The 26,526-nt window shown below is 44.1% G+C and overlaps 1 protein-coding gene across 1 annotated transcript in view; it reads left to right on the top strand.

Moving 5' to 3' along the window:
- Positions 1-26,526, top strand: part of LOC126183580 (intracellular coagulation inhibitor 3-like) — a 215,858-nt gene that overhangs the window by 165,619 nt on the left and 23,713 nt on the right. The window lies entirely within an intron of this gene.

Raw genomic sequence — 26,526 nt, 5'->3', positions numbered from 1 at the left:
ACGTGTCGCTGGAGTTGCCGGTGGCGTCGTAGTGTGTCCGGGTCACGCGTGCAGAGGAAGGCACGGTAGAGACGACGGGATTCACGGAGGAGGAGAACGGCCTGTGGGGGTAAGGTAGGACGGTGGGGGTGGATGGCGACAGTAGGAACGTGGGCCTCCACGGCCTCAGACAAGGTCTGCTGGAGAAAGGAGGCGGCATGGGTGACATCGTCAGGGTGGTGGTAGGTGAAAGGGTGGCTATCGACCTGGGTGGAAAGGGTATCCCGGTAGGCATTCCAGTCGGCTCGGGAATAGTCGTGGACATACTTAGGGGGAGGATCAGTACGAGGGTCGGGGCGAGGGCGACGACCGTCTGAAACGGTGAGGAGGACAGGGAGATGGTCGCTACCAATAGGTTCCAGGACATCCACCGTTATGCGGCCAAGGAGGTTGGGGGAGGAGAGGATAACATCAGGAGTGGAGTTGGATTCGGGACGGGTGTGCTGGGGGATGGGAATGAGGTCGCCTTGAAGGGAGGAGAGGAACCGATGCCACCGCCGTAACTGGGCGGCGGAACGACTACGGATGTTAAGGTCGGTGGCGATCACGTAGGAGGAGAAGGTACGGTCAATGTGGGAGAGGAAGTCGAAGGGAAGAGGGGCGTTAGGGCGGACATAGATGGTGGCGCAGGTAACGGTAAGGCCAGGGAAGAAGAGACTAAGGATCAGGTGTTCGGTGGGGTCGGGAAGGAGAGGTTGGAGCCAAATGGGGATCTGGCAGTGGTGTCCAATGGCAACTCCGCCACACGCAATCGGGAGGGGATTATCGGAGCGGTGGAGGAGGTAGGGCGAAGTGTGGACTGTGTGGTGGGGCTGCAGGAAGGTTTCATTGAGGAGGAAGGCATCCACGCGGTGGGTGGCAAGGGTGTGCAGGAAGAGGTTTTTGTTGGCGGGAAAGGAGCGTATGTTGTTAAAAAGGATACGTTGCTGTCGCGCCATGACAGGGATTTAAACGAGGGTGTCAAGACGGGAGAAGGTGAAATGGGCCTGGTTGTTGGAGTAGGTGGCGTACATCTTGAGTTGGAATATGGAACGGGCGGCAAGGGAGATCTGCTGGAGGGTGTGGGGGCGCTGAAAGGGATGAACATTCTGGAGGACGATGGTAAGGAACCTGATGATGTCCTCAGCGGTGGGAGGGGGACGAAGGGAATTGCCAGGAGGGGTGGGGGCGTCCAGGGGACGGACAGGGACGGTGAGTTCAGGAGTGGTTGGAGGGGGTCGGGCTTTACACTTTTGGGAGTAGGTGGGATGGGGGAGATTGCAGGTATTGCGGGAAGGAGGGGATTGGAGATTAGGGCACTGCCTGAGGAAGTGCGCTTGCCGACAATGCGGGCAGGTGGGGGCCTCGCGGCACTCTGCTGTGGGGTGCGCGTTATAGCGCAGACACCTCTGGCAGCGCAGGGATTGAGGAGGGGAACGGGAGGGGTCGACCTTGTACCGCTGGTTAAAAAGGAGGGCACCCTCCTTCAGGAGACGGTCAATGGAGGGGGCGTGCTCAGAAAAAACCCGCATAAGGCGGGTGGGGCCGGTAGCGTTATGTATGCGGCGAACCGCACGTACCTCCAAATGGGGATGCGCCTGGAGCTCCGCCAACACCTCCTCCTCCGTGACCACTGGACTAAGCCGAGTGATCACGGCGGTGAGAGTTGACGGGCGACGCGAAGGTTGGGGTTGGCGGGAGGGAGGTGGTGAAGGAGCAGGGGTGAAAGAGGCATGAGGGCCAAAGCGGGTGACAGGGATGCGGGAAAGGAGGTATGTGTGGAGGGTTGGGCTGGGGGAGGAGATGAGGACCGAATCACGGCGAGGAGTGAGGAGGGAGATGGGGGCACCAGGACAATGCTGGCGAAGGAAGAGGGTGAGGTTCCGGGCTTCAAGGAGAGAGGGATCAGGACGGGAGAGGAGGTAGCGGTAGGAGGAGGGGGTAGAGGAGGAGGAGGAGGGGGCAGGGACAGGCGGGGAGACATCCATGGCATCATGGGTGGGGGAAGGAGGACGAGGCGGAGCCTTTTTGGAAGCAGAGGAAGCAGGGGTGCCACTGGGGCGCTTGACGGCGGTGGAGGAGGTGTGGGGGACGGGAACAACGGGAATGTGGCGGGGAGGGGCAGGTCCCGGGGCCGGAGTCGGCGCCAGAGATGGTGACGGTGAAGGTGAAGGTGAAGGCAACAGCGACGATGACGATGACGATGACGGTGGCAGTGGCGGCGGTGATGGCGAAGGTGACGGGGAGAGCTGGGCGTGGACAGTGGCCCGACGGGCCACCACCCGAGCCGGAGCTGCAGTGACAGGTTGGGGGAGTGGGGGGAAAGGATCAGAACGAGAGGAAGAAGCGGGAGAGGGGGCGACAAAGATAGAGGGTGAAGGGAGAGTGAGGAGAGGTGGGATGGAAGGAGGGGGGTGGGACTGGGCACACCAAGTTATAGTGGTGGAGGCGGCGGAAGGGGAAGTATAAACAATGGCGGTGGTGGTAGCGGTGGCAGCGGTGGTGGGGGCGGACATGACGGTAGACAGAAACAATAACTAACGGAACGAAGAGGAGAGGACAGAAACTGGGGACAGACAAAGACGAAGACGGATGAAGACGGCCGTAGACCAAGGTCAGGACGGCGGCGACGGCGGCGGCGGGCACCGGCTGGCGGCGGCGACGGCGGCGGCGGCGGGCACCGGCTGGCGGCGGCGACGGCGGCGGCGGCGGGCACCGGCGGAGGCGGCGGTGGCGGGCACCGGCGGCGGCGGCGGCGGCGACGAACAGACGGACGGACGAACAGCAGATGGCGGCGAACAGGCAGACGGACGGACGGACGGACGGACAGCAGGCAGCAGCGGCGCCGGCGGCGGCGGCGGCGGCGGTGGACAGCGAGCAGGCAGGCGGACAGACGGACGAACAGCGATAGCAGGAAGCGACGGACGGGCAGACAGACAGACAGACAGACAGACGAACGAACACAAACTTCGAAAACGGAGATTCCAACCAGGGAGTAGCCCAGGCCGTGGAATCGGACGCCTTCGAATGAGGGGCTCCAACCCTCTGATTCCTCTCTCTCTCATTACAGCTTCTTTTATACACGATTGTCATGCGCAGTCACTGACGTTTTGCTGGCCAGCGCCATCTGTCTGATATTTTGTGAACTTCGTTTTTTTTTTTTGTTCTAATAAAACCTCATGTCATTCCAAGCCTGTGTGTCAATTTTTACCTCTCTATCTACTCTACATTATTCCGTGTTTTATTAAGTTTTCAAATTTATACTGAATTTTTGATCACCCGGTACATCACGAAAGTCGGGTGCGAACTTCACCGGCCCCAGAATAGTTTGCAATATTTCCCGACACCGACATCAGTCCACAGAGCTTTGACACACGGGTATGCCATAATCGAAGCTGTTCCGTTGCCGATTGGTCGGCTATTTGAAAATGCGCAGGAATCTCGGAATGATATCCAGCGGTACAGCGACGATTTTACACGCAAATATTCAAGCGATAAAACGATGCATGTGGTATTCCATCATTTTCTGGCCTCATAGGATCCATTCACCTCGAGTATCTAGAAAATGACTGTTGAAGATAATATACGGATGCCACCTGAGGTAAATGATTTGCTTTTCGAACCATCTCCTAGTGGACAACACTACAGCGACCCTTCTGAAGGGTCGACGAATATGACTATGATTTCGATTGAAAAATGTAAAATATCGAAAAAAACATTTCAATATGGCAATTTCGGCTTTTAATTCGTTGTCAGTGGCTTCACAATACTTTATAGCCGAAGCGTTACTCACATCCGCTAAATTTATACATTTTGATCCGCCAGATTCGATCCGCTATTTTTAAATTTTGTATTTCCGACATTTGATTCCTAATCAGCGACCCAAGGAATGTAAGAGAGCACAGTTTTCTAGGATTTATATCCATTTTTCTATTATTTCCAGGTTTGAAGCGGGCTCGCCCATTTTGCGCCGTCACAATTTTTTCGTGTTTCAGTGAATCACACGACGCATTACAGAACTTGTACGTCGATCGTCAGTTGTAAATCATCTTAATAAATTAATTACTTCTGCTCTTGAGTGAAGCGATGCGAAATGGAAATTCCTGGTATGAAAAGATTACATGTTAGACTCTCTGTTTCGTGAATCTAATGACGGAAAATATAATGGGAAACAGTGAAAAAGTTCAGCGAAAAAAAAAAAAAACAATGAGTAACGTTTTTAACGTTTTAATACCAGTAGACGCTGGTTTATCCATTCTATAATCACACATCACGTTACTCAAGGCTAACACTTGCTTATACATTTCAAAACATTTCACAAACTTAGTTTAACATGAAGTCACCAAAGATGGCGTTTATCGTGCACTGCAAAGAATCTGAGTTTTACATACGCAAAGAAATAAATTTAAAACATGTCTTTAAAATTACTAACGTAACTAGGGCTATATTTAACCTTGATTCAGATTTTCTGATTTTTTGGAGGTGTATTTTATTTATTTATTTACACGTAAAGTTCCGTAGCATCAAATTGAAGAGCAAATCTCCAAGCTCATGTAACGTGTCAATACATGAAATTACAACATAAAAGTAATAATAGATAAAAATAAAATTTTTATGAACCCGAAAAAAGTCAGCCCGTAAGTTTAAGAAAACGCAATCAACAACAATACAACAAGAATCAGCTTAATTTTTCAAGAAACTCCTCGACAGAAGAGAAGGTGTCAGCCATGAGGAAACTCTTCATTTACGATTTGAAAGCGCGTGGATTACTGCTAATGTCTGAATTCGAGTAGTAGCTTATTGAAAATGGATGCAGCAGTATACTGTACACCTTTCTGCACAAGAGTTAAGGAAGTCCGATCCAAATGCAGGTTTGATTTCTGCCGAGTATTAACCGAGTGAAAGCTGCTTATTCTTGGGAATAAGCTAATATTGTGAACAAGAAAAGACAGCAAGGAATATATATATATTGAGAGGCTAAAGTCAAAATATCCAGATTCGTGAACAGGGTTCAACAAGAGGTCCGTAAACCCACACCACTTATTGCCCGAACCGCCCGTTTCTGAGCCAAAAATATCCTTTTAGAATGGGAAGAGTTGCCCCCAAAATATAATACAATACGACATAAGCGAATGAAAATAAGCAAAGTAGACTACTTTTCGTGTCGAACGATCACTCACTCCAGATATCGTTCGAATAGTAAAAGTGGCAGCATTTAGTCTTTGAACAAGATCCTGAACGTGGGCTTTCCACGACAGTTTACTATCTATCTGAACACCTAGAAATTTGAACTGTTCAGTTTCACTAATCATATACCCATTCTGTGAAATTAAAACGTCAGGTTTTGTTGAATTGTGTGTTAGAAACTGTAAATCTTGAGTCTTACTGCGATTTAGCATTAGTTTATTTTATACAAGCCATGAACTTAGGTCATGAAGTACACTATTTGAAACCAAGCCAATGTTACTCACAACATCCTTTACTACACAGAAAACAGAAATATTTTAGAGTTACCAGTAATACTAGAGGGCATATCATTTATATAAATAAGGAACAGGAGCGACTCCAACACTGATCCCTGGGGCACCCCCCACTTGACCATACCCCACTGAGACCCCACATCACAGCCATTCCCAACATTGTGAATAATGACCTTTTGCTGTTTGTTGCTAAAATAAGAGGTGAACCAATTGTAAGATACTCCCAGTATTCCGTAATGGTCCAACTTCTGGAGCAATGTTTTGTGATCAACACAATCAAATGCCATAGGTAAATCAAAAAATATGGCTAGCGTTCAAAACCTTTTGTTTAACCCATCCAGTACCTCACAGAGAAAAGAGAATATAGCATTTTCAGTTGTGAAACGACTTCTAAAGCCGAACTGTACATTTGATAGCAAATCATGTGATATAAAATGATCAATTATCCTTACATACACAACCTTTTGAATAACTTTAGCAAACACTGATGGCATAGAAACAGGTCTAAAATTGGCTAATCTTCGAAAGGCATTTGCCACGAAAGTTATATGATTCCCTGCAGAATCTAAATTTTTATTTAATTCACCAGCAATGTTCAGGAAACGGTTGTTAAATACTGTATATACACTCCTGGAAATTGAAATAAGAACACCATGAATTCATTGTCCCAGGAAGGGGAAACTTTATTGACACATTCCTGGGGTCAGATACATCACATGATCACACTGACAGAACCACAGGCACATAGACACAGGCAACAGAGCATGCACAATGTCGGCACTAGTACAGTGTATATCCACCTTTCGCAGCAATGCAGGCTGCTATTCTCCCATGGAGACGATCGTAGAGATGCTGGATGTAGTCCTGTGGAACGGCTTGCCATGCCATTTCCACCTGGCGCCTCAGTTGGACCAGCGTTCGTGCTGGACGTGCAGACCGCGTGAGACGACGCTTCATCCAGTCCCAAACATGCTCAATGGGGGACAGATCCGGAGATCTTGCTGGCCAGGGTAGTTGACTTACACCTTCTAGAGCACGTTGGGTGGCACGGGATACATGCGGACGTGTATTGTCCTGTTGGAACAGCAAGTTCCCTTGCCGGTCTAGGAATGGTAGAACGATGGGTTCGATGACGGTTTGGATGTACCGTGCACTATTCAGTGTCCCCTCGACGATCACCAGTGGTGTACGGCCAGTGTAGGAGATCGCTCCCCACACCATGATGCCGGGTGTTGGCCCTGTGTGCCTCGGTCGTATGCAGTCCTGATTGTGGCGCTCACCTGCACGGCGCCAAACACGCATACGACCATCATTGGCACCAAGGCAGAAGCGACTCTCATCGCTGAAGACGACACGTCTCCATTCGTCCCTCCATTCACGCCTGTCGCGACACCACTGGAGGCGGGCTGCACGATGTTGGGGCGTGAGCGGAAGACGGCCTAACGGTGTGCGGGACCGTAGCCCAGCTTCATGGAGACGGTTGCGAATGGTCCTCGCCGATACCCCAGGAGCAACAGTGTCCCTAATTTGCTGGGAAGTGGCGGTGCGGTCCCCTACGGCACTGCGTAGGATCCTACGGTCTTGGCGTGCATCCGTGCGTCGCTGCGGTCCGGTCCCAGGTCGACGGGCACGTGCACCTTCCGCTGACCACTGGCGACAACATCGATGTACTGTGGAGACCTCACGCCCCACGTGTTGAGCAATTCGGCGGTACGTCCACCCGGCCTCCCGCATGCCCACTATACGCCCTCGCTCAAAGTCCGTCAACTGCACATACGGTTCACGTCCACGCTGTCGCGGCATGCTACCAGTGTTAAAGACTGCGATGTAGCTCCGTATGCCACGGCAAACTGGCTGACACTGACGGCGGCGGTGCACAAATGCTGCGCAGCTAGCGCCATTCGACGGCCAACACCGCGGTTCCTGGTGTGTCCGCTGTGCCGTGCGTGTGATCATTGCTTGTACAGCCCTCTCGCAGTGTCCGGAGCAAGTATGGTGGGTCTGACACACCGGTGTCAATGTGTTCTTTTTTCCATTTCCAGGAGTGTGTATCTGATTTATCCGTAACACAAATATTTTTACTACGAACTGACTTTATGTCGTCAACCTCGTGCCACTGAGCAGACACTTCCTTCACAACTGACCATATGGTTTCAATTTTATCCTGTGAATTAGCTATTCTATTTGCGTACCACATACTCTTTGCCTTCTGAATAACATTTTTAAGCACCTTACAATACTGTTGGTATGGGCTACTGTCGATTAATTGTGACTACTTCTAACATTATGATATAATTCCCATTTTGTTCTACATGAAATTCTTATCCCACTAGTCAGCTACCCGGGCTGCCTATTACTACTAGTACCCCGTTTAGAGCGTTCTAATGCAAAGCAACTCTCAAAGAGCATGAGAAATGTGTTAACGAAAGCGTTATATTTACCATCTATGTTATCGGCGCTATAAACATCCTGCCACTGTTGTTCCTTGTCAAGGTTTAAACAACTCTCTATTGCTGTTGGACTAACTCCCCTGCATAGTTTGTAATTATATGTGGCATCTGTTTGAGTACAAAAGCCTTTTAGTGTTAAAATTTGTGCAGCATGGTGTGAAAGACCATTCACCCTTTTACTAACATAATGCCCATCTAGTAATAAAGAATGAATAAAAATATTGTATATGGCTGTGCTACTGTTCCCCTGCACCCTAGTTGGAGAAAGCAGAGTCTGCATCAGATCATATGAATTTAGATCTACCAACATCCTTTTGCTTGCACCATCATATACAAAATTTATTTTAAAGTCACCACATTTAACTAATTTCTGGTGGATCAAGAACCCTCTCTGCCCCTCCCGCTGGAGGTTTGAATCCTCCCTCGCGCATGGGTGTGTGTGTTGTTCTTAGCATAAGTCAGTTTAAGTAGTGTGTAAGTCTAGGGACTGATTACCTCAGCAGTTTGGTCCCTTAGGAATTCACACACATTAGAACATTTGAACCCTCTCTAGCTTGAGTAGAAATGCTCTGAAGCCAGAGTTGGGGGGCTATAAACAACAACAATTAGAAGTTTAGTTTCACTAAATTCAACTGCCCGTGCACAACATTCAGATATCTGTTCAGTGCAGTGCCACAATATGTCTATGGACTCAAATGGAATACTGTTTTTTATGTACATAGCCACTCCCCCACCCCACAAGGAACTCCTTGAAAAACAACCAGCTTATCTGTATCCTGATAAAGGAAGCCTCTGAATTGTCCAATTATTTAAGTGGTTCTCCGATATACCAATAATTTCAGAGTCAACATCTATAAGCAGTTCACTAACTTTACCTCTAATACCTCTTATATTTTGATGAAATATGCTAATTCCTTCTCTACTTAGGAACATGACGTCCTCTGAAGGTGATTGCTTAGTTAGAGGGACTTCCTTCAAGCAGGTATACCTATCAGCTGACTTCAATCTAAAGAAATGCATCTCTAACACCACCTACCAAAGGAATTTTGCCACGAGTCATTCCACCACCACCCGCTACACTGTCACCTATAAGCTTTGCCAGCCTCCGCTTCCCATACCTATCGAGATGCAGGCCATGCCTAGTGAAACCCGATCTACTGATAGACCCAACTGGCACCACTGAAATGTGACCAATGCCCTCTACCATCAGCACCCCCTCCAACCTCATGTTAATGCGCCTAACAGTCGCAATAAGACGAGGCCGATCATAACGCTAAAACAGTTGCACAAATTGCACATTAGTGCCACCAGTTTGAGTAGCTATCTTTACCAGGTCACCACCTACATCATATTCCTCGTACCTATCAAGACTGTTCCCTGCTCCACCCACTATCACTACCTGATCCTCCTCCGTAAAATTCCTATATAACTCCCCTAAGCTGTCAGTCACCTGAGCCAACCCTGCACTAGGCTTCACAATGCTGGTGACCTTGCGACGGATTTTTTACGTGTGTGCGTGCGATGCACCGATTACGATGGATTATATGTTGCTGCCGTTGCTGCAATTTCTTTTATAATTTTTGTTCACCTACCTCTTTACAGCGGTAGATCTTCGCACGTAAACTCCTGACTGCAGCTGCTTAAGAGATCACAGAAAAGCAGTGTTGAGGAAACTGTAACCTCATAGCTACACGCCGGAGGCCGCTATAAGTAAAATTTGCTGAAAATTGTCTATGTACTTTAAAGAAATGATTCGAAAAGAGGATGTCACTCGTACTTTAAACATGAAGTTCAAACTTAAACGTTCAATAGATCTTTATTGCCGTGAAGCAAGATCATCAGCCCACATTTACGAAAATTACTAAAGTTTCTCCTCACAGTTATCACCATACCTAAAACAGCCAGAACTTTTACCTTCCCAAATTCCGAAACCAATTACTTGTAACACAGTCAATGATCGGCCAATTACTTCTGCACACGATATTCAGTGGTTGTCTTTAGTAAAAGTTTATCTCGCCATAAAATACTCAGTAAGAATATACTCAGTACCGCCACACTATATAATTCAAAGTTCACTCGCGATTTTCGTCGGAACGAATTATCACAACACTCTAAAGTTTTCATAAACAGTTTCTGGTCACTACCAGATACCACTAACACTGGACCATAACGCGGAAGTCATCCCAAGACTTCATCTTACGCATAATGCGAAAAGTCACATCCAGCATAACCGCCTCTAATCAAAGCTAGCTCGCGACTCTCCTCGCACTCTCCCACTTCTCAAAACTATATCTCCTCGCTAGGCGGCCAACCGTCTCGCTTCTCATTGGCTGTCAGCACTTACGACCAATGAGAATGCACTTCTAGGGCGCGGCTCGCGCCAAAATCTAGCAAGCACCAACCACTTCTCTAGGCTCATCGACATCATCAAATTAAGTAACACAAAACTCTCTAATTAAATAAACAAAAAAAATGAACTATAAGCTTTACTCTATATCTGGAAATTTATTATGTAGTTGCGAATGTTCTGGCTGTCTTATACATAAGCATACATACTTGGACATCCGACATTCACTAGTAGGGGAACCACTAGTGGATTCGTTCCCACGTTACAGAGTTGGAACACTTGCCAGTTCCTGTAGAGAATTACAGAATGATTTTTAATAATGCCGAACGTCCCACATACTCTCACACACGCATTCTCATTCACACGCACCCTAACACACAATACACATATTTACTTAGAATTCTTGAAATTATTATTATAGAAAAGTCACAGAGGTTTTCAGAAACTAAAAACTTTCCAAATTTATATATGAACACTGAAAGTGTTATCAGATCATCGTACATAGTCACTGAAGGTGAACTGTTACATCACTGTATTTATTTAAATTCTTGACTGTCGGAAAATTACGTTTTTTATGGAATTTTACTAACTTCCAAAATACAACTATTTTCGATCTCCGACTTTGACATATCAAATATGATGTTCCTCAGGTTATTCCTTTATTTTTAGTTTCGTACAATGTAAGTGGACTGCCAGCACTACTCCACTGCTTTCACACGCGCAGCTGCAACAGATGGTCCTAACGTCAGTATATGCAGGACACAACACGTCTGTTACTGACCATATAATACTCTACTGGCTTACATTGCAGCCCACATACATTCTGAAGTAAAGTAGACAAATGGGCGATCGCATACTCGTTGCGACGCCACAACCTGGTACTCACTTCCCAACACTTCCTGCAACTCAGTAGTGTGTTTACATTTTGCGGTGTGCAGTTTGCAACAGTAGCGGTTATGATGCTAAGTACTTACGAAGTTATTTGTGCACTGATATACAGATACTAAATTTAGTGTTTTATGCTATTTCTGGCTTTTGGAAACGTTCGCTTACTGTGTTTTTAGAGTTTTCTGTGCTTTGAATTCGTTTAATAAACTTCGTTCTTTTGTTTTCAGCTGACGTTTCTTATTGCTTCTAGTAAAATATTTCAGTAAAACTTTCATTCAGTGTTTTAACTTCTTTGAGTGTTCCAGTGGCCGATTGAATTTTTGGTTTTAGCTAATAATTTTGTGAAGTTTTGTTGTTATTGGTTTTAGCTGTGGTGTAGTGGTATTAATACAAATACACTCCTGGAAATGGAAAAAAGAACACATTGACACCGGTGTGTCAGACCCACCATACTTGCTCCGGACACTGCGAGAGGGCTGTACAAGCAATGATCACACGCACGGCACAGCGGACACACCAGGAACCGCGGTGTTGGCCGTCGAATGGCGCTAGCTGCGCAGCATTTGTGCACCGCCGCCGTCAGTGTCAGCCAGTTTTCCGTGGCATACGGAGCTCCATCGCAGTCTTTAACACTGGTAGCATGCCGCGACAGCGTGGACGTGAACCGTATGTGCAGTTGACGGACTTTGAGCGAGGGCGTATAGTGGGCATGCGGGAGGCCGGGTGGACGTACCGCCGAATTGCTCAACACGTGGGGCGTGAGGTCTCCACAGTACATCGATGTTGTCGCCAGTGGTCGGCGGAAGGTGCACGTGCCCGTCGACCTGGGACCGGACCACAGCGACGCACGGATGCACGCCAAGACCGTAGGATCCTACGCAGTGCCGTAGGGGACCGCACCGCCACTTCCCAGCAAATTAGGGACACTGTTGCTCCTGGGGTATCGGCGAGGACCATTCGCAACCGTCTCCATGAAGCTGGGCTACGGTCCCGCACACCGTTAGGCCGTCTTCCGCTCACGCCCCAACATCGTGCAGCCCGCCTCCAGTGGTGTCGCGACAGGCGTGAATGGAGGGACGAATGGAGACGTGTCGTCTTCAGCGATGAGAGTCGCTTCTGCCTTGGTGCCAATGATGGTCGTATGCGTGTTTGGCGCCGTGCAGGTGAGCGCCACAATCAGGACTGCATACGACCGAGGCACACAGGGCCAACACCCAGCATCATGGTGTGGGGAGCGATCTCCTACACTGGCCGTACACCACTGGTGATCGTCGAGGGGACACTGAATAGTGCACGGTACATCCAAACCGTCATCGAACCCATCGTTCTACCATTCCTAGACCGGCAAGGGAACTTGCTGTTCCAACAGGACAATGCACGTCCGCATGTATCCCGTGCCACCCAACGTGCTCTAGAAGGTGTAAGTCAACTACCCTGGCCAGCAAGATCTCCGGATCTGTCCCCCATTGAGCATGTTTGGGACTGGATGAAGCGTCGTCTCACGCGGTCTGCACGTCCAGCACGAACGCTGGTCCAACTGAGGCGCCAGGTGGAAATGGCATGGCAAGCCGTTCCACAGGACTACATCCAGCATCTCTACGATCGTCTCCATGGGAGAATAGCAGCCTGCATTGCTGCGAAAGGTGGATATACACTGTACTAGTGCCGACATTGTGCATGCTCTGTTGCCTGTGTCTATGTGCCTGTGGTTCTGTCAGTGTGATCATGTGATGTATCTGACCCCAGGAATGTGTCAATAAAGTTTCCCCTTCCTGGGACAATGAATTCACGGTGTTCTTATTTCAATTTCCAGGAGTGTAGTTGCTTTCTTAGTAGACAGAGAATTTCGAGACCGCTATTGTTAGTTCTATAAATAGTTCTAAAGTTAATTAGAGGAGAAGTACAGTTTTTTTTCAGTAACTGTAAAATTTTACGGTGAGCGAGAAGTGTGGGCTCTGTCGTAGGTTTGTGAGTAGTGGGTTACGGTGTGGGATTTGTTCAAAGTATTTTCATTGGGGGTAATGCAGTGGGGAAGCCAGTGGGCATTCTAGCGAGATCCTCTCCTGGGAATGCAAAATCTGTAGTAGAACAAGGTTGATAGAGGAGCAGGAGCATAAAACCTGTGCCCTTTAGGTGCAGTTACAACACGCAAAGGAGGAACTAGGTAGGTTAAGGAGAGTGATGGGTGCTGGGGAATGGGAACTGGCAGTTGGCAAGAAGGCAGCTAGGAATAAGAGCTATTCAGACAGTTATACTTTGCATATATTCAATAGATTTGACCAACTGTCAGAGTTGAGCGGAGAGGAGCCTCTTGCAGCTGTAGATGTAGGGAACATGCCAGGTCTAGGTCAGTTGCAAAGTCTAACAGAAAGAAGAAGGTTCTGCTGCTAGGTAGTTTGCACAGTAGAGGTGTGGGCCAGCAGTTGCAGGAAGCCTTGGGCAGTTCCAGTTGTTTTAAGAGATTTAGTGTCTTCCTAGCCTGTTGATAATCATGTATATTTGATTTCTAGCATATGTTGTGCAGTGACTGATGTTTCAAAATGGTTGAGTCTGAAAAGCATTCATGTGTCCGTGAAAACGAGTTTTAAAATTTCTGCCTCACTGAAAAACTGAAAAATATGGATAAAACAGTTGTTTCCTATGCTGTATACAGGGTGTATCATAATTAATGGCGCAAACACACAAAGTTGAAATCACACGATACTAAAAGGAAAAAAGGCTCAGTAAACATAGGGTCGAAAATGCATACCTTAAGAGCTACGAGCAATTTTTCATCTTCGGTACTGAGAAACAAATCTCTTCTACATCTAGTTCTTTGCTTTCCATATTTGGGGAACTGGTAATATGGACCAAAACAAGAAAGAAAGTCCAGTTAACATGTGCTCTAAAATGCATTCCTTAAGAGCCATCTTTGCTACTTCGTAACACAACTCTTCTAATGATCAAGTGCTCGTAACTTTTAAGGAATGCGTTTTAGAGCACATGTTTGCTGGACATTTTTTCTCTTATTTTGGTCCATCATACCACTTCCCAAAATATGGAAAGCAAAGAGCTTGCACTAGAAGAGATTTGTTTCACAGTATCGAAGATGAAAAATTGCTCGTAGCTCTTCAGGTATGCATTTTCGACCCTATGCCATTAATTGTGATACAACCTGTATAACTTCAGTCTGTAGCGCAGAGGTTGCTCATTTGTTTTGTTTCGAAATCAACCGTCCGTTCGTTTAGTAAGCCAGTCAGTCAGGCTCCAGCTCTCGGCTGGTATACAGCTATGATATACGAGCTAATATACGAGTATGAGTACAATTGCAGAGCAGCAAGTTAAGTGTTTATCTTTTTCTGTGTTTCTTTTGTAGTATATTTAATTAATTTCGCGCGTGTTTCGCTGTTTAAGAAGTTTAATCTCGCGTTTTTTTAGTGTAAATTCATTCAGTCTGCAGTGCGATAGTTGCTCACTGAACAGCCAGCTACGTAGCTCATTAACGCATCAGCTTCCATTGGTGACGCATCAGGAGGGTAGCAAGTTAGATATCTAGAATTGTCTGCTTTTATAGTTCACTTCTTCCGTTAGTCTTGCTAGGATAGCTAGGATGTGTGTGCATGCTGTGATGGGTCGCAGGAGGAGCTGGGCGCTGTCCACGAACAGCTGAATGTACTTTTGGCTACGGTCAATCACCTTCAGGCTGCTGCCTTTGGGTGCAGCGGTGGCAGAGAATCTGGCACGTTGCATGGGACACCTTGTTTTGCTCATGGGCTCTGCTTCCAAGGCACCTCCTAGTGCACCCGATGCGGTGGGTCCGCCCTTACAGCAGTGTGAGTGGCTGTGGTAACTCGTTCCCGTCGCTCGAGGTGAAGGGCTAATGTGTAGACTGGCCGCTTGACCTCGCCCATTCACCCTGTGAGTGGACAGGTGGGCGCTCCTCTAGCAGGGTCCGAGCAGGCACACGGAGGGCTGGGGGGTTTACTAGTTATTGGAAGCTCCACCTTTAGGCGTGTTATGCAGTCCCTTAGGTAGATAGCGTTCAGGGCTGTCAAGAAAGCCAACGAGCGCTCAATATGTCAGCCGGCGAGCCTCATCTGAGATGTGGAGGCGGCCTTGCCTGTGGCTATTGAGCGTGCAGGGTGCAGGCGTCTGCATGTTGTGGTTCACATCGGCATGGGTTCTGAGGTGATGCTCAGTTCACACAGGTGGTTGGTGGAGGTGATGAAGACTGATGACCTCACGTGAGGGGTGCAAGCAGAGCTCGCAGTTTACAGCATCGTTCCCAGAGTTGATAGGGGTCCTTTGGTTTGGAGCCGAGTGGAGGGTCTCAATCAAAGGCTTCGTCGACTCTGTGATGGTCTTGGCTGCAGATTTTTAGACCTACGTTATCGTGTGGGGATTTGTAGGACTCCTCTTGAGAGGTCAGGGGTGCACTACGCAAAGGATGCTGCTACTCGGGTAGCAGAGTCCTTGTGGAGTATACACAGGGCTTTTTAGGCTAGGCTTAGTTTGAGGCGTTCTGATGAACACTCGCCAGTCGATATGCAGCAAGGGAAATCAAACGACGTTCAGAATAAAGACACTTCGACTGTCTCAATTTTATTAGTAAACTGTCGAAGTATTCGTAATAAAGTTCCTGAATTTACTTTCCTCCATCTAAGTTCTCGCTCTCAAATTATCCTTGGGTCTGAGAGCAGCCTGAAACCCGAAGTGGAAATCTCTGAGATACTTAGCGAGTCGTGGAAAGTATATCGGAAAGACATATTAGAGGCCATAGGAGGGAGAGTTTCATTGCGGTTGACAAAAATATTGTCTCTATTGAGGTCGAAGCTGAGTGCCTCAGTGAAGTTATCTGGTCGCGTGTGACAGTTGTAGGTGGAACCAAGTTAATTTTTGGATGTTTTTATCGGCCACCTGATTCTGCAGTGACAGTTCTAGAATCATTCAAAGAAAGTCTACGGTCGACAGCGCGTAAATACCCACATCATGCAATGCTAGTTGGAGGCTACTTTAACCCACCGACTATAAACTGGGATTTCTATGAATTCATTGCGGGGGGTACTGACACAGCGTCATGCGAAATGCTTTTGAACACGATTTCTAAAATTTGTCTTTAGCAGCTAGCTCGGCAGCCCACACGCAATGGAAATATCTTAAGAGCTTGTGGCTAAGAATGGGTCGGACTTTATCGGCAATGTCCGTACAGAAACGGGGATTAGCGATCATGATGTCATTATAGCAAATGTGAATACCAAAGTTAATAAATCAGTCAAGAAGGCTAGGAGAGTGTTTCCGGTGGAAAGAGCAGATAGGCAGTTATTAGCATCTCACTCTGACAATGAACTGGCATCACTTAGTTCCAGTAACATGGATGTAGAGGAATTATGGACAAAGTTTAAGCAGATTGTAAATCTTGGTCTGGAGAGTAATGTGCCTAGTAAATTTAAGCAGATTGTAAATCTTGGTCTGGAGAGTAATGTGCCTAGTAAGTGGATAGAGGATGGACAAAACTCACTATGTTTTCACAACGAAATTCGGCGGATACTCAGGAAGCAGAGGCTGTTGCATTCTCGGTTCAAAAGGGAACGCACAAATGACAAAAGCAAAGGTTAGTAGAGGTTAGTGCTTCTGTGAAAAGATCTATGCGCGAAGCATACGACAACTACCACCTTCACATCTTAGCAAAAGATCTGGCACAGGACCCGAGAAAATTCTGGTCCTATGTAAAATCACTAAGCGGGTCTAAGACTTCCAGTCAGTCCATTGTGACCAGTCTGATGTGGCAGTTCAAGATAGCAAAACAAAAGCCGAAGTTTTAAATTTCACGTTCAAGAAATCGTTCACACAGGAGAATCGTACAAACATACCGTCATCTGAACTCCAGTATGGACGGCGTAGTAATAAGCATACCTTGCGTAGAGAAACAACTGAAAGATTTGAAAGCAAATAAATCACCAGGTCCAGGTGGAATCCCAGTTCTGCTTTGCAAAGAGTATTCTATGCCAATGGTCCCTTGCCTAGCTTGCATTTATCGTGAATCTCTCGCCCAGCACGAAGTCCCAAGCGACTGGAAAAATAAAGCACAGGTGACTCCAGTATAAAAGGAAGGGTAAAAGAGTGGACCCCGTAAAATTACAGGCCAATATCCCTAGCTTCTGTTTGCTGCAGAATCCATGAACATATTCTCAGTTCGAATACAATAAACTTTCTTGAGACTGAGGAGCTTATGACCACGAATCAGCATGGTTTTAGAAAGCATCGCTCGTGCAAATCTCAGCTTGCTCTTTTCTCATATGACATACTGTGAACGATGGATGAAAGGCTATAGACAGATTCCATATTTCTAGATTTCCGGAAAGCATTTGACACGGTGCCCCACTGCATGCTGTTAGTGAAGGTACGACCATATGGAATAAGTTCACAGATATGTAATTGACTTGAGGACTTCTTAAATAATAGAACCCAGCATATTGTCCTTGACGGCGAATGTTCATCAAAGAGAAGGGTATCTTCAGCAGTGCCCAGGGAAGTGTGATAGGACGGCTGTTGTTCTCTACATGCATAAATGTTTTGGTGGACGGGGTGGGCAGCAATCTGCGGTTGTTTGCTGATGATGCCGTGGTTTACGGTAAGGTGTAGAAGTTGGGTGACTCTAGGAAGATACAAGACGACTTAGACAAAATTTCCAGTTGATGTGATGAATGGCAGCTAGACTTAAAAGTGAAAAAATGGAAGTTAATGTGAATGAGTAGGAATATCAAACCTGTAATGTTCGGATACAATATTACTAGTGTCCTGCTTGACGCAGTCAAGTCGTTTAAATATCAGGGCGTAACGTTGTAAAGCGATATGCGGTGGAACAAGCACGTAAGAACTGTGATAGGGAAGGCGAATGGTCGACTTTGGTTAATTGGAAGACTTTTAGGAAAGAGTGGTTCACCTCTAAAGGAGATCGCATGTAGGACGCTGGTGCGAACTATTCATGAGTACTGCTCAAACGTCTGGGATCCGCACCAGGACGAACTGAAGGAAGACATCGAAACAGTTCAGAAACGGGCTGCTAGACTTGTTACCGGTAGGTTCGAGCAACACTTAAATGTTATGGGGATGCTTCGGGAACTCAAATGGAATTTCCTGGAGGGAAGGTAACGTTCTTTTTGAGAAACTTAAGAGAACCGGCGTTTGAAGCTGACTGCAGAACGATTGTAGCCGGCCGCGGTGGTCTAGCGGTTCTAGGCGCTCAGTCCGGAACCGCGCGACCGCTACGGTCACAGGTTCGAATCCTGCCGTGGGCATGGATGTGTGTGATGTCCTTAGGTTAGTTAGGTTTAAGTAGTTATAGGCTCTAGGGGACTAATGACCACAGATGTTAAGTCCCATAGTGCTCAGAGCCATTTTTTTTAGCAGAACGATTGTACTGTTGGCAACAATACATTACGTACAGGGACCACGAAGATAAGATACGAGAAATTAGGGCCCATACGGAGGCAAATAGATAGTCGTTTTTTCCTCGCTCTATTTACGAGAGGAACAGGAAAGGAAATGACAAGTAGTGGTATAGGGTACCCTCCGCCACGCACCGTATGGTGGCTTGTGGAGGATTTATGTACCTGTAGATGTAGAAAAGCAACCAGCCTTCAACTTGTGCGGCAGCAGAAGAAGATGAAATAGAAACATTTTCAGACTACGAACAGATGAGCGTTAATTGAATGGTAGTATTAAAAATTGCGATTTCAGATAGAGCAAAGATCAGCAACTGACAAACTACGTTAGACTACTAGAGAGGTGTACAGTAACAAATATCTAATAATACGAACGGAATACATTGCTGTTTAAACCGGTGCTGGAGAAATTTTATTTCTTGATACACTCTGCTAGCGGAATATCGTTCCCTGGTTGGCTGGCAAACTCGGGCGTTGTACAGACTCAGCAAGTTTTCACGGCTATGCGATTCGGAAAACTATTTTGCACGTACTGTAGTAAGATAAGTGTACAAGTTGAAAATAGTTACAATTAGTTCGTGACATTTTAATCTAGTCGCAGTTCTCCAGTGTATTTGCAGAAAAGTAAAAGATTTGGCACCTGGTGTCTTAAGAAATAATTTTTACAGTAATCTGTGCAACTTGACATTTTTCCTTGCAGTGTAATAGTAAGTATGTCTGCTGGCAGACTTTATGGGGAAAATATATTCACGAAGAGAATTTTTGATAGTTAAGGAACTTATCGATCAATTATTAGACAAAGGAGTAAATAAAATACTACGACAGAAGCTAGGCGGAAGATTTACTGTCGACGTCTTTTCACTCTTTTCGCTTACTTTAGGATTATAGCTATAGATGTTAATGATGCATTATAGGCTGCTGCTTTATACATTAAGCCCGGTCCACACGCAACGATCTGTCTGCGCAGACATCGGCGCAGATGTCTGTACATGCAAAAGATCGCTGCAAATGTGGTGTGTTCACACGACACAAACCCCAATCTACTACTCGCCCGCCATCTGTCGGTGTAGAAAAGAAATCAGTAACAAGCGACTACGCTCCCCGTAAACGTCAAAAATTTAATTCATTTATTTTGAAATATAGAGATGGAGGAAGTTCTGTTGTGGTCTGTGTTCGCAACTTGTGTTGCAAAAAACATTCAGACCAACCGCAGGAAACAGAGAAACCGGTCAAAATGGTGTAGACAGTGGCTGCTAAAGCGAAAGCAGTTTTCTCACGTAAATTTACTGTGGGAGTTGCAGGGCGAACCTAACGACTGGCGAAATTATTTTCGGATGGATGTCGAAACTTATAATTATCTCTTAAAGCTTGTAGCCCCTCATATTATGAGAAAAAATACTTGTATAGAGAAGGGCAATTTCTCCTTATGAACGGCCGGCGGTAACATTAAGATTCCTAGCAACAGGAAGGAGCTACAAGAATTTGGAATTTTCAACTGCAATATCGAAACAAGAGTTGAGTGAAATAATACACGCAATTTTTCAATTAGAGCATTGTATGCTGCTGTCTTTTTGTCTCAGTCACTATATTCTTTACTTTAATCTTCCACAAACATGGGTGGTTTCTATATATTTCAATGAATTCACTTACAAACTCTCGAGAACACTGACGAGTATCAGCCATTTTAATGCCCTGTGCGCACAAATACAAACACTAGACTGAACAAACAGCTGTTTCGCGCCAGATTTGCGGCGATCTCCTGTCCACACGCTCCAACTTGTCTGCACAGATGTGGTTTGAACCCACAGATTTGAGAGGTTTCGCTCAAACCTCCAACTCCAACTTCCAGGTTTGCACACACCTCAGGTTGGTGCAAATCTTCTGTCCACACGCAACGATCTGTCTGCGCAGATGTGATGTGCGCAGACATTTGCGTAGACAGATCGTTGCGTGTGGACGGGCCTTTACAATTAATTCTGATTAATTTCTAAATGATTTTCATATTTTGAAACATAAACATTATTGCACGAGAATTGTGGTTTCTTGGCGTAACGTGATAGAAGTTAGGGATGTTGATTCACTCTGCTCTGAAATAGTAAGGGCACTCTGAACTTCGATCGAGATGGGAACCATCGCTATACAAAAAAAATTCTTTGCCTCTTAGGTGCGTGTTATGTGAAATGTGAATTAATTATGCATACTCTGAAGAAAAATTACTACGCTGCTCAACAAATGCGTATTATGAATCCGTTTTCCACAGCAGCACCCATTTATTTGCAATTCATATACATCTCAACTGTGCCAGAAATGTTTACAATGACCAGATTTTTCCATCACTTCTTAATACAACTCTGATCGAAACTTTCACCGTTGTCTGATGTAATGAAATTGCTTGTGTTGCATGTGTTTTACTTCAACGCGATTATTATTGTAAAACATTCTGACGCCTTTTTTAGCGCCTGTGCATTCAGAGATGACTTTTTCCTAGCGACTTGTGATTCATTTTTAGTACAAAGTTGTGTCATCGAGTTGGCAACACTGGTAACATATATGTAAATAAAGGCACGTTAGGGTCACAGCGTCACATTGATTTTCCGCGTATAGGAATTTTGACGTTAGGGAGAGTTCGTGCTTAGTTGCATAGTATATGGTAACAGGAGACGTGAACAAAATGTTGCAAATTTTGTATAATTACAGTGGGGCGGATGGAAAGGCTACATTTTGTTGGTTAGTATGACTCTAACAATCTGTGCTAAAGTAACATGGCAACGACTTAATCTGCTCACAAGAGGCTGGTCAAATGTAAATACTGAATAAAGTTTTAATTGGAAAGGAGTCCTTAAGTTTGGTGTTTTCACGTACAGAACACTCATACCTAGTTACTTTCATCAGTATTAATTTGTATATGCCAAGCAGCACATATTTTAATGTACTCATGAAATAACGTCTATATTATCAATAGTTTAATTTTATGAATTATACTTCCCCGTATCAAGAGACTCAGGTGATTGATATTGTGTTAATATACATGGCATCACACTTACTGGGTGAATAGAAGTGAATATTATGGTGTGGATGGATTATTCGAATAATAAGAACGTTGTTTTGAATGTAATTCTGCTGTCTACCAAGTGTTTGAAATTCGATTTAAGCTGTGTGATTATGACAATCATGGGGACACACAATTGGTAACTTGACATAGAAATTAGTGAAAGTTTATGTATGGCTTGTTAGAGATAATGGTAACTTGTTAGTAGATGACCTGGATAAGGTTCTGTGATAGTATACAATTCGTGGAACAGCTGCTGTACAATGAGTTACCATCAGATGGTGAACATTTTATTTGCATATGATAGTGACATGATGCAATAAAGTAATCAAAATATTTAATGGTTTCTGTGTGACAACCAATGATCAGCAACATTTTTGTAACTATAATACAAACTAGTGCTGATCTTGGTTCATTTTTGTGTGAAACCATTTGTTGTGAACATAGTGCCGTGTGTAGGCAATTTGAGGATATCTATTATATTGCAGACATATACTATGATATAAAGTAGTCTGTTCATAGTACATAAAATGTTGGCAACTGTGTATTGCAACTTGTATTTGAATTATGTTACTGGAGTCTCTTTGCCAGAAGAGTTTATTTTGGCCTCGAGCAAAAGACTGACAGTATGGATCAATAAAAAAGAAACCTAAAATTATGCATGGAAATAACTGAATTATAAAACCAGTGTCAGTATTTCTTTGCTGTCTAAGTACTGCAGAACACTGTAAATCTCATGGATGAAAACTTGCAAATTCTTATATGTGCAAGGCAATGGATATTTGAAGTGATGCATATGTCACATAGTTTATTCAGCTTTCTTTTTTTTTTATAAATCTTAATAGACTTTTTAAGAATTATGTAGCATTTGATACTGCATTGTTGTTTGCACATTAGAGAGTAATCTACTTGAAACCCAGATATAAATACTGAGTTATTAGTCATGTAACAAATTTAAACGTTGAAGTACAGAATATTTATTGCACCATATAATATGGTGAAAGTGTGAAAAGATGACTGAGAGGTATGAAATAAAATGGAGAAAGAATTTCCTAGTCTTATATTTGGAAGGTTCATACTGCAGGTTTATGGCTGAAGTTGTGTGGTGGACCACACCTTGCTTGTGGTGACACTGATCTCTAGCACAGCTTGAAGTGTAGGTCAGATTGGAAGGTGACAATCGGATGTGAGTTGGTTAAGCAAACAGATGTTTAAGCAAAAAATCTGGTTGTGGTAACAAATTCATCAATTACGAAACCTAATGTTTAAATGAAAGGGGGGGGGGGGGGTGTGTCCAATACAAAACTGTTACCATGTTGCCATTACCTTTTTAACTGAAAAAGAAGTAAATTGATTTTCAAGTAGACTTTGTTTTTAATTATTTTACACTTGTTAATTTCCAACTTATTTTTATAGGCCACTTAAATTTTTTAATGCTTGTATAAGTAAATTGATTTAAACCCTGGTGAATCTTGGGGATTGTAACTTGGTGGTGCTTTCACTTTATCATTGGTTTATCTGTATCAGGAAAAAACAGTTTAGAGATGATTGAGATTTCATTTTACAATGTAAGCCCCTGTAATTGATTGGATAGGTATGCGCATGTGCTGGGGAAAACGAGGGCTGCCTAACCTCAGTACAACTTCCAACCAATGTATACACTAACTCATACAGTTGAGTGTTTTAACTGTCAAACTACTAGGAATGAGTAGTGCACACTAAAAACAACATTGCGATCTTCCCAACCTAAAGGCTCCTGTAAATCGTCAAACAGTATGTCAAATTTTATTATGTTTGGTAAATATTTGACCGCGTATGGTGTTGTTCAATGTGTTTGTAAGACATAGAGCATGTTTGATCTGTTTGCCAGGAATTAATATTGAAGGAAAATATGACAAGATCTGCAAACATTGTGTTGTTTTACTGCATGTGTTTGATGACAAATAGTTTAATTACAACTTATCTTGCTGTATCATGAGTTTTCACAACTATGGAAACTACAATCAAGGATAAAAACAAAATAGCACTGGTAATTACCAAAATGGTAGATGTGTCATCTGTCTCAACTATGCATAATGCAAGAAGTGGTTAAGAAGAAAATTGGTATTCTATGCCCAACGTACAAGTGAGAGTGTAATAAAACAAGAAAAATAAAAGTTCTCCAGTTTTTTCAAGTAAGATGGAGGGTATGGGTTCTTGCAGTGTGGTATTTTAATGAACTGTCGTTAGAGGGCCAAATAGAAGAGGAATAAATTTACTGACACATGTGTCCTCTTTTTCAGTGTTTGGGTGAAGTGACTGGGCTCTTCAATGCCGCGTCGTCTAATTGCGAAAATTGATCCCCCATGACCATCACGGATTTGGCTGAAATTTTGTGTGAATTCTTGACATGTTCCCAGTGAACATTGGTAAACGTTCACTTTCGCCAATTTAATAATTGCTGGGATACAGTCATTTGTTTGACCCCATAGCACAACTGTCAACAGTGCTCTGATGAGTGTTTGGCAACTTTGAGATGTAGTATCTCCAGCAATATTTTCTTGAAAGAAACAAAGCCAGCCATTGTGGCCGAGCAGTTCTAGGTCCTTCAGTCTGGAACTGTGCGACCGCGACGGTCACAGGTTCGAATCATGCCTCGGGCATGGTTGTGTGTGATGTCCTTAGATTAGTTAGGTTTAAGTAGTTCTATGTTCTAGGGGACTGATGACCTCAGTTGTTAAGTCCCATAGTGCTCAGAGCCATTTGAAAGAAACAAAACTTAGGTAATCGTGTACAACTTTTTGTACTCCCATAAGCAAAATAATGTTTCCCTGCACTATCTGCGTAAGGATCATTTGAAGCAAAGTTGGCCAAAAAATAGATGCTCGAAGTAATGTAATGATTACTTTTTTTTTGTATCTCCAGAAGTAATTGCGTGATACACCTGAAACTTTGCACGTAATAACTTGTCAATGCAGGGTCTTAGAATATAAATTTTCATTCTTCTACTGTATTCCAATGTTCAGATTGAGGGCAGATTTGACAACTTTTCTGAAAATGCCCAAAATAGCTATTTTTGTCCCACATTTATAAAAAAAGTCTTCTTTAAACTGGAGTCATTAGAAAGACCATGTTCTAAACCAACTAAAAAGGTATATTTGGTTTTGCAATGCGAGCATATGAGGCTCTAGAAAAGAATGACAAAGTGAATGTGCATTGAAAATAGGCCTGTATTCTGCTGGTACTCAGATTAAATATGATATCTGTTATGAAGTTCCACTATTGTTTAATATTCTCTGAGGAAGATAATATAAAAAGTTTTGATGACTAGGAAATAAGCTGGAGTCAAAACTACTAGTAAATAGTTTTTTTTTACGATCCGGCCCTACAAAATCATTTTTATAAAAATGAAATGGAGTGAGGAGTCCAATAAAAATAATAGTTTTCTCTCTTTTCTTGATGTAATAATTTGAGGTAATCACACTCTAAAAGTGTCAATTTTTATTTTTAGCTGAATTTCTTTCCTAACAATACCATCAGTGAAATCATCTGCCTGGAAGTATAGTTGTATGGTTTTCCTCATGGCATTCTGCAGCAAATTAATGAAATCTGTAAAAAATTCAAGTAGCTTCATGTAGACATAAGCTTAGGATTGTAAAAAAGACTGCTTCTAGCTTTGGCCTCTGACTCATAGAAACCGCATAATCAGCTTGGGAACCTGTGATAAAGAAACTCACCCATGGCTGCTGTTGCCAGCTGTCAGACGTGGCCCCTGTGGTGATGTAGGTACTGGTTTTCTCACTTTGAAAAAAGCCAGCAGTTGTTAAGTCATCATGGACCGTACCAACATATCTATACAATTTTTTATGTGTTGACTAATGTTCTACATTGACTGCAAACTATACTAATACAAGGTATACTGTACCTTAAACCAGAATTAAACTAGCACGTGAATAGAATTGCACAGTAAAGACATACTGATTATTCTCTATAACATGAGTCCATTCCAAAAAGTGTGAGGAAGAATTCTGTAAACTTCACCAACATGTACACAGTGTGACAGTGGTGGAAAACCTGCAGACCATTTGTATGATGTGTGCTGCAGCTGTTATGAAACAGTTTTGCTACCATAATCTTCACTGTCCTGATAATGAACAGTTAACTCGTGAAGTTTATAACCAGTTTGATTCTGTAGTTATAATAGAAGAGCAGACTGAAATATATCATATTATTCAGACTTTCTCACTTCCTAGTCATGATTTTGATATTACCTTGCCCAGAGAGTACTATAGTGTGTGACAGTTTTTGAAAAATGAACTTTGCCCTCAATTTGTTAACGATTGGAAAGCAGTAGGAGAATGAAATTGTAAATTCTAAGACCGTGTGTTGGTAAATTATGGTGTTTTCAGGTTTTTCCCCGCAATTACTTCCGGATATACAAAAAGCTAAGCTTACTTTTTTTTTTTTTTTAATATCTGTTTTTCAGCTGACTTTGCTTGAAATTGTCTATATGCAGGTAGGTCAGGAATTCTTTATTATTTCGCTTAAAAGAACGGAAAAAGTTATGCAAGGTAACTTAGTTTTGTTTCTTTCAAGAAAATATTATCGGAGATGTTATGTCTCAAAGTTACTGAAAATTACCGGGTGCACTGTTGATAGCTGCACCATGGTGTCAAACGAATCACTGTATCTCCGGAAGTGTTTAACTAATGATGAAAAAACACCAATGTTCATTGGAAGTATGTGCAATTGTTCATACAAAATTTCACCAAAATCCTTGATGGTTATGAAGGAACCTCTAAACCACTTGGCATGGAATGACCCAACTCTAAACAAGTTTCACTTTCCATTTGTTGATACTACTTCTTATTCTGACAAAATGCCTGAGTCA

Source organism: Schistocerca cancellata, chromosome 4, assembly GCF_023864275.1.
Source record: "Schistocerca cancellata isolate TAMUIC-IGC-003103 chromosome 4, iqSchCanc2.1, whole genome shotgun sequence".
Taxonomy (NCBI): Eukaryota; Metazoa; Arthropoda; class Insecta; order Orthoptera; family Acrididae; genus Schistocerca; species Schistocerca cancellata.
The sequence above is the reverse complement of the archived record's forward strand: the minus strand, read 5'-3'. Positions and strand labels throughout refer to the sequence as shown.